This window comes from Ictidomys tridecemlineatus, chromosome 3 (assembly GCF_052094955.1).
Source record: "Ictidomys tridecemlineatus isolate mIctTri1 chromosome 3, mIctTri1.hap1, whole genome shotgun sequence".
NCBI lineage: Eukaryota > Metazoa > Chordata > Mammalia > Rodentia > Sciuridae > Ictidomys > Ictidomys tridecemlineatus.
Window position 1 is genome coordinate 164915969 of NC_135479.1, and position 13554 is coordinate 164929522.

The 13554-nt window shown below is 36.2% G+C and overlaps 1 protein-coding gene across 1 annotated transcript in view; it reads right to left on the minus strand.

Annotated features, from left to right (window-relative positions):
• The window catches only part of Nfkbiz (NFKB inhibitor zeta), a 33288-nt gene that overhangs the window by 16579 nt on the left and 3155 nt on the right, over positions 1–13554 (minus strand). The window contains exon 2 of the mRNA XM_021733068.3: positions 13330–13405. The gene's annotated coding sequence lies outside the window, so the exon portion shown is untranslated. The remainder of the gene's footprint in view (positions 1–13329; positions 13406–13554) is intronic.

Genomic DNA, 13554 nt, shown 5'->3' on the forward strand with positions numbered 1-13554 from the left:
GGAGAGTTTTGTCACTCATAAAAAGAACCGATCTTTTCCCAAGTGACTGGAAGAAACTATTAAATTAGAAATTAAAATTGGCAATGCTATCTTTCCCCTGGCTTTAGAACTGTTAATAATTTACCTTATTATGTTTTATGCAATAAAACATCTTGAATAGTTTTATGGTCCCAGTTATGTTGTAACCCCACTTCGAGACGCTAAAATACGAATTGAGTGTGTGTGGTATGGTGTGTGTGTGTGCGTGTGTGTGTGTTTGTTGCTGGGTATTGAACCCAGGGCATTTTGTATACTAGGCAAGCACTCTATCACTGAGCTACACCCCCTAGTTGATAACTATAATTAACTGTAAATGTAACAAACTTTTGAAAAGCCAAGAACTATTTAGAAGAGTTCTTCACACTTGAAATGAAAAAGCCAGTATTTTAAAGGGTGAGTTATTGTACTACATTGGCTGAGGAGACGAACATAAGAGGTGAGAAACCAATAAAGACTGGTAGTTTATTTTTCTGGAAGCCTTGTACATGAAAAGTCAGCAAGAGTAATCATCACACTGTCAACTTCCAAAGGTACAGTTACTCACTGAATTAAAGATTTAACTGCAAACTGATCTTGCCTGACAAATTACACTTATGCCTTAGAAAGGACAAATCTACAGAACTGTTCAGACTTGTTATGTTGGTTACATTCATCTGCAGCTAATTATCCAGTCTTTTATATGAATACTTGACAACAAACACACCATGCACTGAAATGTTCAAAGTGTACAATAACTTTTCTGAATCTCATCATTTATCCTGGAACAAGTACAATGACGGTACAAAAGCAATGATCAGTAAAGCTGCTTGTGCCTCAGAGCAAATCAAGGCAGGGAGCAAAGTGAACCAATAATCACTGTATTCTTCACTACCACTCACTTGCAAAATTATTTTTCAAAACCATTTTTACTTTAACAAAGTCCTAGATGAAACTATGATTATTAATTTTATTAAATTTTGACTCTTAGACTGGGGTTGTAGCTAAGTAGTACTGTACTTGCTAAGTATGTGAAAGGCCCTGGGCTCCAGCATCACCAAAGGAAAACAAAAAAGAAAAAGAAACCAATAAATCTTGACCCTTGAAAGTACATCTTTTTACTATTCTATGTGTCAAAATGGAAAATGGCATAGAAGTTTGTACTGCATACTGAAGTATAATGATTATCTCCTAGAAAGTGCTTGTCTATTAGGTTGAACAACATGACTTATCCATTTGTTCTAATCAAACACTGAACTATGAGCTGAGCTAATCACTGTTTGCCATGACACACAAATTTTACTTGACTGACAGGATATTCAAACTTTGGTATTTGTCAATTATTTTTTGAATGAACAAAGTAAGCCTGTTATCTTAAGGAAAATAGCTAACACAAATATTTGTTGCCAATGATAAAATTCAAGTTTTCAAGTGAATATTATGAATAAAATGAATTTTGGGAAACTTCTATCAGATATCCTGAGCTTGACAGCTGCCCAATACTAAAGACTTTTTTGATGAGACCAGTGGTGATATTACTCACAAATGTGATTTTTTATATTATATAATGAAATATAATATAATTTGGAAATTTATATAAATCAATTAACTAATATTTTCTAAATGAACAATGCAACACATTATGAAATCACACAGGGCAAAATATCCATTCAAAGGGCAAGAGGGACAAGGGATTTAAATGGGTCAGTGTACAAAAAGCTTTTTGGTATGGTTTCAGATCCCACATTGTATCCATCTTTTAAATAACTATCACGTAGTAGCTATCTCCCACCCTTATCAGAAGTTTCATTTTCTGCAGTTACTAGCACTAAACCATGGTCTGGAAATATTACATGAAAAATTCCAGACATAAACAATTCATGAGTTTTAAATTGTGCACCATTCTGCGTAATGTGATGAAATCTTGATCTGCCCCTTTTGTCCCATTCTGGACATGAATCATGTCTGTGTCTAGAGTTTCCTTACTTTACCAACTATCCTCTCTTAGTCACTTAGTAGCCATGTGGGTTTTCACATCAATGGTATCACGATGCCTGTGTTCAAGTAACATTTACCTAACAGCCTATAACACAACGCCTCTGCCATTCGCTACTTCATCTCATCGTGCAGGCTGTGCACTGTCTCACCCCATCACAAAAAGAAGGGTGCGTACAGGTCAGTAAGATAATTTGAGAGACAGACAATATTCACATAACTTATATGACAGTATATTGTTGTGATTGTTCTATTTTATTGTTGTTTGTCTCTTCCTGTTCCTAATTATAAATTAAACTTTATTGTGGGTATGTATGTATAGGGGAAAAAAAACACAATGTAATAGGGTTCAGTACTATTTGCAGTTTCAGACATCCACTGGGGGTCTTTTAATATATCCCCCACAGATAAAGGAAGACTACAGTAGTTGGGATCTGAAATATTCCAAGGCTCATGTGCTGAAAGTTAGGTCCCCACTACAACAATGTTCATTGTATCATGAGGGCACTAACCTCAGCAATGGATTAGTCTGTTAAAGGATTCATAGCTGGATAGACTAATAGAAACTGTAGGAGGTAAGACCTTGTTGTAGGATGTGGGTTCTTGGGGGTAACCTCTTATCCCCAGCCCTTTTCCTTCCTTCTGTGCGTGCGCTGCACTCCCACCCCCTTTCTCTCTCTCTTTCTCAAGCAGGAGGTGTGCAGCAACTTTGCTCTGCCACACACTCCTGCCATAATGTTCTGACTCACCATAGCCCAAAAACAACAGTCAAGTGACTGTGGACTAAAACCCCTTAATTATGAGCCCAAACAAATCTTTTCTCATTTAAGTTGATTTTCTCAGGTATTTTGTTATAGTGATGGAAGGCCATCTAACAAATGTTACAGACCATCCAAATTATCTGAAAAGCTATTAAAAATTAATTTTTTATTTTAAAATTTTATTTTAAATTTATTAAAAATATTAATTTTTTTCTTTTTTCCAACTATCTATCTGAATAAGGCAACATTATTTTCATGTTTTTCACCAAAAACAGCACACTGCAACAAGTTCAATGCAGAAATAGACATGAGAATCCCTCTTCTGTAAAAACAGACATTAAGAGATTTGCAAAAATGTAAAATAATAGGTTTTTTCACTAAACATTTTCTTCTAGTTTAAGAAATATAGTTATTTAAATGGTAAGCAAAGATTTAAATAATTTTTAATGATAGAATGTAGAAAATGTTATATCGTCCAACTAAATAGTTTCAGATTGGACTATTAGTTGTTGAATACCTGGTTCTGGAAACTTCCTTTTTATCCCATCTCTATTTCCACTGTTCAAGACAGAAGAAAAGGTTAAATTGAACTCATTGCCTCATTAATATAGAAATAGGATATTGTATGTTTAAATCTTCGTATCTTCATTATACAGTTGCTTAATAAACATGTTTATTAGACTGATTTACACATTGATTTATGTTTTTCAAAACATTCATATTCATAATCTCTTATCCCTTTCACTTTAAACACAGATAACACATATTTATCAAAATAGGTGAAAGATAATCAGATAATTTTATTGCTTATATAAAAGCATGAATACTTTATGTGCCACATCTTTTTAAGAAGAATTTTAATTGTAGAATTTTTATTTTTTATATAGTAATCTTTATCTAGAAGGACTTTGAATTCAGAATTTAAAATTTAAAATTTTTGGTTTAGGGGTGTTTTGTTGTTGTTGTCTTTGACATTGGTCTACAAATTATTCTGAATTTCTATCAAAAGGACAGTAGGTCCGATATAAAAAGTCCAATTATAAAAATGTTTAAGAGAAGAGAAATCGAAATTGGCCTGGATCATGTGCAAAACAGATATTATCACTAATGAAACAATAAAAAGTATAGACCCACAATATAATATATACTTTGGCAAATTTATTGATATCACTACTGAAAGTCCACCATATACTGAATGCTATGTTAGATAACTTGTACACACACTATCTCTAGTGTTAAGTAATAACTGGGAGAATGGTCAAAGATTGAAGTAAAATACACAGTTATGAAATCTTACCAACCACAACCCCTGAGAAGCAGATAAAATAAAACAAATATGCATAGCTACAAATGGGAAAATGTTATGATACAAAGATGATTTAACACTGAAAGTAATGGATGAAGAAATCTGTACTCTAATATTAAACAAACTATGCAAAATTAATACACAGTTAATGACAATTATTCATTTGAACAAATGTGTCTCTTCCCATAAAATTGTTTTTGCTTAAATTTTCAGGATACTTTAGGCCAGCAATTGGCAACTACCACCTGCAGGCCAAATCCAGCCTGTTGGTCAATCTATTACCTAAGAATGGTTTTTGCATTTTTTAATGGTTGTATTTTAAGTGTTTATATAAGTGGTGAAGTGAGTCAAAATGGTTAAATAAGTGCCTACATAATATCCTCCATCTTGTCTCTTGGGTCACAAAACCTAAAACAAAAATCTTGTCTACTTGGCCCACAACAGAAAAAAATCTGCCAACCCTATTTCAAGCAAAAGTGCTCAAAGGCTCTATGGTGTCATTACTTTGAAGCCTACAAACCCAACTCTTAACAATTACCAATTGTATGACCTTGGGCAAGTCCCTTAACTTCTGAGCCTCATTTTACTTCTATAAATTGAGATGCTAGCTTCTAAATCAAATTGCTAAAATTACATGAAATAATGTGCAATGTATGTAATGTATTTGACATATCCTAGAAACTTAACATTAATTCCATAAATTATTATAACCACTGTGTATCTGTTGCTGTGGGAAGCAGAAAGGATAGATCACAAACTAAAGCCTGGACAAAAACCTCTTGTTATAACTTATGTCTGCATAGCATTTCTCCCCCAGAGTACTTTTACATTGTGCAATCAAACTGATTAGGAAGGAGTCCTATGTATTTTTCATTCATAATTGTTAAATTTACAAATCAGACAACCATTATAATGAACAATTTTAAAGATGCACTAAGCTGGCAATGAAGTTTAGCCAACAGGTTCTCCCAATAACATCCTTCCACTTTTCTCTATTTCCAACAATCATATTCAAAATTTCATCACTTAATTTTTTTTCTGGATTTTACCAGCTTGTCCTTTTGCCTAGAAAGTAACTTTTTTCTGTCAGCCTACTCAACCTATACAGGATAAAAGTTCCACAAAACTCCAAACAAACAGGATCTGGGAGATCAAAAAGCAATTCTATGGTAAAGAGTGAAGGACAGAAACAAAGAAAGTCATCTTTCAGCATTATGTGTTCAAATCTCTCAGAATCCTTGATAAATCTCTCTCTCAACCCTTTTCTTTCCAGTGTGCCCAACAGGAATGACATGCTCCCATCAGAAAGTACTGTCCAGCCACTGTGATCTTCAAAATGCTCTTCGGCTCTTGAAAACACTTCTTCAGCGACTTTCATAGTTCTTTAAGGAGGACTTCCCCACATGTTGGAGAACCACTGCTCTAAATCTAAATGACCCAATCATTCTAGGGTCATTTACACCACTCAGACTACTGGAAGACAGAAGTCATTTGTACTAGGTCTTACATACATGAAACACGTGTAGAGTCAGATTTAAATTTACAAATTTACAAATGCCTATCCTATCTAAGGTTATAATTATGACAACCCTATCCCAGGGAAAAGTATGGAGAATGGTCATAAAAAGAGTTCTCAGGTTTGTGTGGACTGATGACATCTACACAGGTACCATGAGATGGGAGTCTTTAAATACAGGTATGGTGGGTAAAAGCAGAAAAGATCTGACAAATAACCTTCTATGAAAATAACAACAAGAAAGTGTAGATGCAAACAGATAAGCTAAGAGTAACCAGACTGCCAAAATGCCTGAATTTTCAGAGTCACTTCTACTTTCTTATTAAGAAATGCTATAGAGAGGTAGGAGGGGGGAGGGAAGTGCTGAGGAGCTATATCAGCTAAATTTTGTTGTATTTTGTGCACTATGGATATGTAACAACAACCCCCCCCCATTATGTATATAATGCACCAATAACAATGTGAGAAAAAAGATATACTATAGCAAAGAAGAGACTGGGTGATCTTAATCTGGGGAAGGCAGAAGTTGAGGGAAAATACGAACAAAAATTAAATTTTCAGGTTGGATATTTTGGATTCTCAAACACATTTGTCTGTATACTCATTTACCAAAAAGTTTTTGTTCAAAGAACAAAATTTTACTTCAAGAAAAGATAAAAAGGCAATATCTGGAAATATAATTATCATCAACTTAAATTCTATTGATAAAAAAAATTCACCTATTTATAGATTCATTGAATAATGAACACTCCTCCAGGTAGTAGAAGTATAATACTAAAGAGACAGGCAGTCTATGCCCTCATGGAATTTGCATTCTATGAGAAAGATAGGCAATAATCAAATAGCTGTATAATACAATATACAATACAGTGCCAGGTTGTAATAATGTGCTATGAAGAGAAATGGCAAGATGAAGGAAGTCAGTCAGAGGGACTATTTTAGATAGATCTTTAAAAGCCTCCCTTATCACCTTCCAGACCTATATAACAACAAAGCAGTTCAAGGCCTGGGAATCCTTGCCTCCTGTCCTTTTCAAACTCTGATGTTACTCACTCACACAGGCTCAACTCTGACCAGGGCAAAGACTCAAAATGCTGATCCCTAATTCTGGCCTCTTCTTTAAATTCTTATCCCACGTTGACCAAAGTATAATTGACAGGTCTAAAACCAAACTGGCCACACTCATTCTTTGCCCCTGTATCCCCCACCAAAATACTACCTTCACTTTTCCAGAAATCTCTAAAAGACTTATCAAAGATTCAACTCTTTTCTGCTCCTTCACACTACAATAGAAAAGTCCTAATAGTTCCTTTTCCAAAGTGGTCCCATTCACCTCTTGGAACGCATTTGAAAAAAATCACATTTAAGAGTAGCTGGAAGTTTGGGGAAACATTGCTCCTGCTCAACCACAATTAGACCCTATACTCCCATATTAAAACTAAACCCTTATCTGTTGATTTGCACTTCCTCTAAAATCCAGCCATATCAAATTTACCATACCAGTTATTGAATGAATCGTACCCTCCAAAATAAATGCATATGTTGAAGCTCTAATCCCCAATATCTCAGAATGTGACTATATTTAGAGACAGGACGTTTAAAGAGGTAATTAAGTTAAAATGAGGCTTAGACTGAGCCCTAATCTTTTGTTGTCAAAAGAAAAGGAAGAGCCATCAGGGATACGTGTGCAGAGAAAAGGCCACAGGAGGACACAGGGAAAAGATAGCCATGTATATGTCAATCAGAGGGGCAACTTAGGATCCTGACATGAAACCTGCTGGCACCTTGATATTGGATTTCCAGGCTTCAGAACTATGAGAAAATTCTTTTTTTGTTATTTAAGTTACCCAGTGGGAATGGGGGTACTGTGCCATGACAGCTCCCACAAACTAATACTCAACCTCACAGTCCTTCCAATTATTCCTTACATGTAGATCTTATGAATGATCTTCAAAAAACACAACATTAATTTTTGCCATAAACTTTTGTCCAAGCTAGAATTCTTGTCTATAATATTCTTTATTCCTTACTTAAACATAGTGCTATTTCTGTTTTGTGGTTTTGGTTTTTGATTTGTTGATTGGTTGGGGTTTGGTTTGGGATGGTTTGGGTAACTGGGAATTGAACCCGGGGTGCTTTTTACCACTGAGCACATCCCCAGTCCTTTTTATTTTTATTTTGAGACAGGATATCACTAAGTTTGTGAGACTGGCCTTGAATTTGTGATCCTGCTACATCAGCCTCCTGAGTTTCTGGGATTACAAGTGTACACCACCACTCTCAGCAAAAAAAGGTAGTGTTTTGAAGTCAAACTTGGGTTCATATGCTAGCTCCTTTTACTTAATAACCTCCTACCTTAATTAACTTCTCTAGGTTTCTGTTTTCTCATCTTTCAAATGGGCATTTTAACTGCATTAAATCATTATGTAGATTTAAAGAGATAGTGTACATGATATGACTAGCATAATCCCTGGCACACTGTATAGACCCAATGATGACAAATATTATCCATTTTTCTAAGCTATGCTTATTACTTGATTTTTTGAGCATTCTGGCATCTTTGGTCCACCAGCCGAATCTGAAGAAAACATTTGGGAAGGGGAGAATCATGGAGTTGAGTTTTGAGCACCATTCCATAGGGCCTTGACACTGCCTGAGAACTCTGGAGGGGTCATGCAAGGAGCCCTAAGGAGCTATTCAGCGTTTCTAAAAAGGGTAAAGACATGCTCAGAAGCAGTAGCTATGTGAATGCAGGTAACCAGGACAGAAACTACGCAACAGTCAAGGTAACAGGTCATAAACAGTTGAACTGGAGTCGGGCCCATGGGAATGGAGAGGGGGAAATATTTCGAGAAATATTTCAGGCAAGTAATCTACAGGGCTGGCACCACACTGTCCGACCAAGCGAGTGAGCAGAGTCAGAGGTAGCTCCATAACCTTGACATGACTAGAGGGACAGCAGCAGGGACAGAAATAAGGAAGCCAGATGAAGGAGAACAGGGGGCCTGAGTCTGATTTCAACCTTCATATTCGGTTCTCTGTTCTGCTCCCACCACTGCATCTTACTTTTTGTCTGCAATCTGATAGGGCAGTCTCTGTGTCCTTCTCCTCCAGAAAAATTTCAAGAAAGGATCTCAAAATCTTGTCACATCAAGGCATAAACAGAAACCTCTCCTAAAGGCTATTTGCATTTTAAAGAGAGGCTCCCCCAGAAAGGGAAGAACCATAAAATTTGAGAAGTGACAAACCTAAATCAGATGTGGTGTGAAGAGAGGATGTCCTTTAACATTATTATCCCTACACATTTCACCTCCTGCCTGTTACAAACCCTGGCTGCGATCTTTCACCATGCCCTAGATTTTAAATGAGTGTTGTTGTGTTTAAGAATCCCTTTCTTATCTTCATTCTGGATGCTGTACAACACCACATGCAAACAAACAAAACTGTTTTCACTGACTATTTAAAAGAAATAAGACATAAGCACAGAACAGCAGGGCTGGGAAGGTCCCCACACTAGCCTCTGCCATCTTTCAGATGACACTGGAGATTCCAAGGTTAAATTCAGAAACCTGGCCCAATCACTTTCAGTTTCCACCAATTCTTGTCTTCTACCTTAAATTAAACCTACCTCCTTTGCCCTTATCAGAGATACAAAATAGGAAGTTCTTATATCCTTCATAGTAGCTTTTCACAGCTATTGTGATTAGAAAATAAAACCTTCTTTCACTTTTGTTTCACATTATGGATTATTTGTTCAACCAAAATTCATGGATTTTGCAGTGCTACACTGCAAAGATAAGGGAATGGAGTGGAGTAAAGGAGCAGGGCCCCAGTCAGAATTCTCATAATCTGTATCAGAATTTTTTGGTTCATCTTCACTCACAAGTCCTAATCCCCATATCTGCGGGTCACCTTTGTAGTTCTGCCCCTTTTGAACCTCTGACAAGCCTTCTGGGTTTCTTTAAATGTGGAATTTCATGGAAAGAGGCCCAAATTTTACAAGAGGATCTGACCCATATGGAATCCAAATGCATTAACTCATGATTCTCAAAGGGATTATCTCCAACTATGCACTCATTTCAAAATGTATACTTTAAAGTATGCAGCCAGGCAAGGGTGTGTGTGTAGGGAAGGTTGTTTTGTTTCAATAGTTGTCTTGCTGAATCATTCAGCAAATTATTTACTCTGAACTTTGCATTATTTTCTGTCATATTCATGGTGTGCACACTTAGACTCTGCCAAACACTGTACAAACTGAGTTAAAAAAAAAAATTGTGAAACCACTGTGGAAAATGATATGGCAGTTCCTCAGAAAATTAAACATGGAATTATCATTATCCAGCAATTTGACTTCTGGTCACATATCCAAAAGTACTGAAAGCAAAAACTCAGGTAGATACTTATATGTACATATTCATAACAGCATAATTCATAATAGACAAAAGGTAGAGGCAATCCAGTGTCCACTGATAAATGGGTAGACAAACAAAATGTGGCATTTGTACACACACACACACACACACACACACACACAAACACAGAGAAATACTATCCAGTTTTAAAAAGGAAGGAAATTGTGACATACCATTACAACGTCAAAGAACCATGAAAACATTATGTTATGTGAAATAAACTGGTCACAAAAGAACTTATGATTTAACTTATGTGAGGTATCTACAGCCATGAGTTCACAGAGACAAAAAGCAGAATGGTGGTTGCCAGAGCTGAAAGGGGAAAGGGAATGGGGAGTTATTGTTAAATCAATATGAAGTTTCGATTTGGGAACATGAAAGTTTCTGAAGATGAATGCTGATGATGGTTATAAGGTAATGTGAAAGTACTTAATGTTGCTGAACTATACACTTAAAAATAGTTCAGATGGTAACATTTATGTTGTTTACCACAATTTAAAAAATATATTTAAAGTGGCTGGGGATGTGGTTCAAGCAGTAGCATGCTCGCCTGGCATGCGTGTGGCCCGGATTCGATCCTCAGCACCACATACAAAACAAAGATGTTGTGTCCACCGATAACTATAAAATAAATATTAAAATTTTCTCTCTCTCTCTCTCTCTCTCTCTCTCTCTCTCTTTCTCTCCCTCCCCCTCTCTCACTCTTTCTTTAAAATATATATATATATATATATATATATATATATATATATATTTAAAATATTTAAGGACATAATAGAAAAAATTTTTTTCCTCAAATAAAGAAATTAAGAAAAAATTATTCTCCTTCTGGAATCCAGTATTTTTAAAAATTATGGCAATGATTAGACACAAAGCAAGACACTAAAACACAATAGACCAGATTAAAAAAATGTTTTACATTAAATGAATAAGTACATGAAGAGCATTTATAGCAGCCTTTCTTTCACTATCAGACTCCCTCAGGAAACTTTTTACATATTTTTCCCCCTAAATATCCCTTGAGGAAAAGTTTAACTGCACAGATATACTGTGTATCCATTTTTTGTACCCTGGTTCTTTGCAAGCCCACAAACCACTGCAATTATCTTAAGATTCTTCCCCCAAGAACCAATACTTGTCCTTTTGGGGGCGACATCGCCCTCTTTGAGAATGCATGATTTAAAGTATTAGTCATTCTATAAAAACAGGTGCTGTACAAACAGCAAATATGACTGAAAAAAAAATCGGAGGACTGAGGGTGCACATATACTACTCAATGCTAGAATGTGTCCAAAAGTCTCATATCAATATTAAAAGTATCTGAACATTGATAAACATCTAAACAAAAAGAGAAATTCATTTCTACTGTCTCCAAATATCTGGAGGTTAGCATTGTATAGTTATAGCATCTAAGTGTTTAACAGAATTTTGGTAAGTTTAATTCAGATACTTGGCATTATGAATAGAGAATGTAGCATCACCATTGTTAACATATCCATGACAGGATTTATTTTCACACATGGTAAAATGATATATGCAGAAAAAACTGAATAATTTTTCTTATTAACAGAAATTTATGGAGCTTTATAATTTTGCTATTCAAAGTGTGGACCTTGGGCCAGCAACATCAGCATCACCTAGGCTTGTTTAAAAGGCTGAATCAAGCTCCTCCCCAGACCTGCTGAAACAGAGTTTGTAGTTCAACAAGATCCCTAACTGACTCCACTCACATTAATTGAGAAATATTGCCTTAAAAGACAAATATAAAACTGGGTGCAGGAGCACATACCTGTAATCCCAACTACTTGAGAGGGTGGGGGAGAAAGATCACAAGTGTGAAGCCAGCCTGGTCAACTTAGTTAGACCCTGTCTCAAAACAAAATATAAAAAGGGCTGGGGATGTAGCTCAGTGGTAGAACACCCCAAGGTTCAACTCCACTACTGTTTTATATATATACTCTTCCTTAATTCAACGCATTTTAATCATTCAAGAGGTTCACTTACTACTCCTCTCAAATGAATTTATTTCCTATAGAGAATATAGAAAATGTAAACCAGAAAGGGATCACAGGAGACTTCTTAGAAATCACCAGGGACCTAACAAATGCAAATTACTAACCTGGGAGCTACCTCTGGAAGATTTTAATTCAGGCAGTTTATTAACTGATCCCTGCTCTGGCAGGGATGATTTGGAACAGGTGAATAGGTTTGCTAGATGCTCAAAGCTTTACTCCTTAGAAGCAGCTGTCATGGACCCTTCACCTGAGCTGTGACTCAGAATGCTCCAACATTTCACTTTCCAGCATGGAAGGAAAGGTCCTGCCAAAAGCAAGAAAAATGTGTAGCACAATACCCCTTTCTTTACAATCCTACAATTTCTAAAAATGGCTTAATGAGTAAAAGGCTGCCTTTCTCCAAAATATTAGTCCAGCCACCCATATAGTACTAAAGCATTTTCTGTGGTCTTCTTAAAATACAGAGGGTTATGGCAGTTATCAACTCAAACTTTATTAGTAGAGTACGAACAGGGAGGAGGTGGTGGCCAAGTGTGTGATTTGGGGAGGGGGGTTAGATAATTCAGGACCCTGGGAATAATGGACCTCTCCCTATTGTACTTTTGCTTGATAGCCAAACCAGGACTCTGCTACTTACTACCTGAAGGGCCCTGAGCCAATTGCTCAATCCTCCTGAGCCTCAGTTTCCTCATTTATAAAATAAGACTAATTGTACTCACCTCAAATGTTATTATGAAAGCTCAAGGCACTCTTATTAGTCGACTCCTAAAACAAGTGTTTACAAACACTTTTTAATTCCCAGTCCACTAACTCCTCCAGTAAGATATTTTTAACCACTAAGCTTGAAAGGAAACTGTTTTTCCTCACAGAAAGCTCCAAGTTAAAGGAACAGGAAGTACTTTGATCAGAAACCACATATGCTAGCTTTAGTGAGCCTCTTCACCAAAACTCTGAGGATATGATGCTTTCGGAGCCTGTTAAAAATTACCTAACCCTGAAACCGTTGGTCAGCAGAGAGCTGAATTTCCCTCTTAGATGTGTTCATATGCTCCCCCATGAAAAATAATGGAAATTCAATAAAAGTTATTGAAAAACTGCTAAACCACCAAAAATCTTTAGTTCACAAGAAATCATAGTCACATGCCTATAAGTAAAATTCATAATAGTCTTGAAACAACTTCAAAAATTGGTTAAAAAGACAAGAATCTTAGAACCTTTAGAAAACATCCCACTCCTCATTTTGACTTTAGCAGCCAAGACTTGAGTGATACTTAGATCCTCCTTGGATAGAAAAATCTGCCTTTCTCACCCTTGGGAGTTCAGCATCAGGCCACGGAAGTCAAAAGGTGAAGTTCAGCCTGGGTCCTCGTGATCTTCGTATTAACCTGAAGGGAAAAAAATCAAGAGGCCACCAAATCAGCATCAGGTTAAGAGCCAAAAGGAAATTTTTTTTTTTTCCCCCAGGAGTAATTCATGGTTGATCTTAGAAAAATCAGAAAGCCTTCCCCTTAGTAATGTTCTCAGGAGTCTGCAG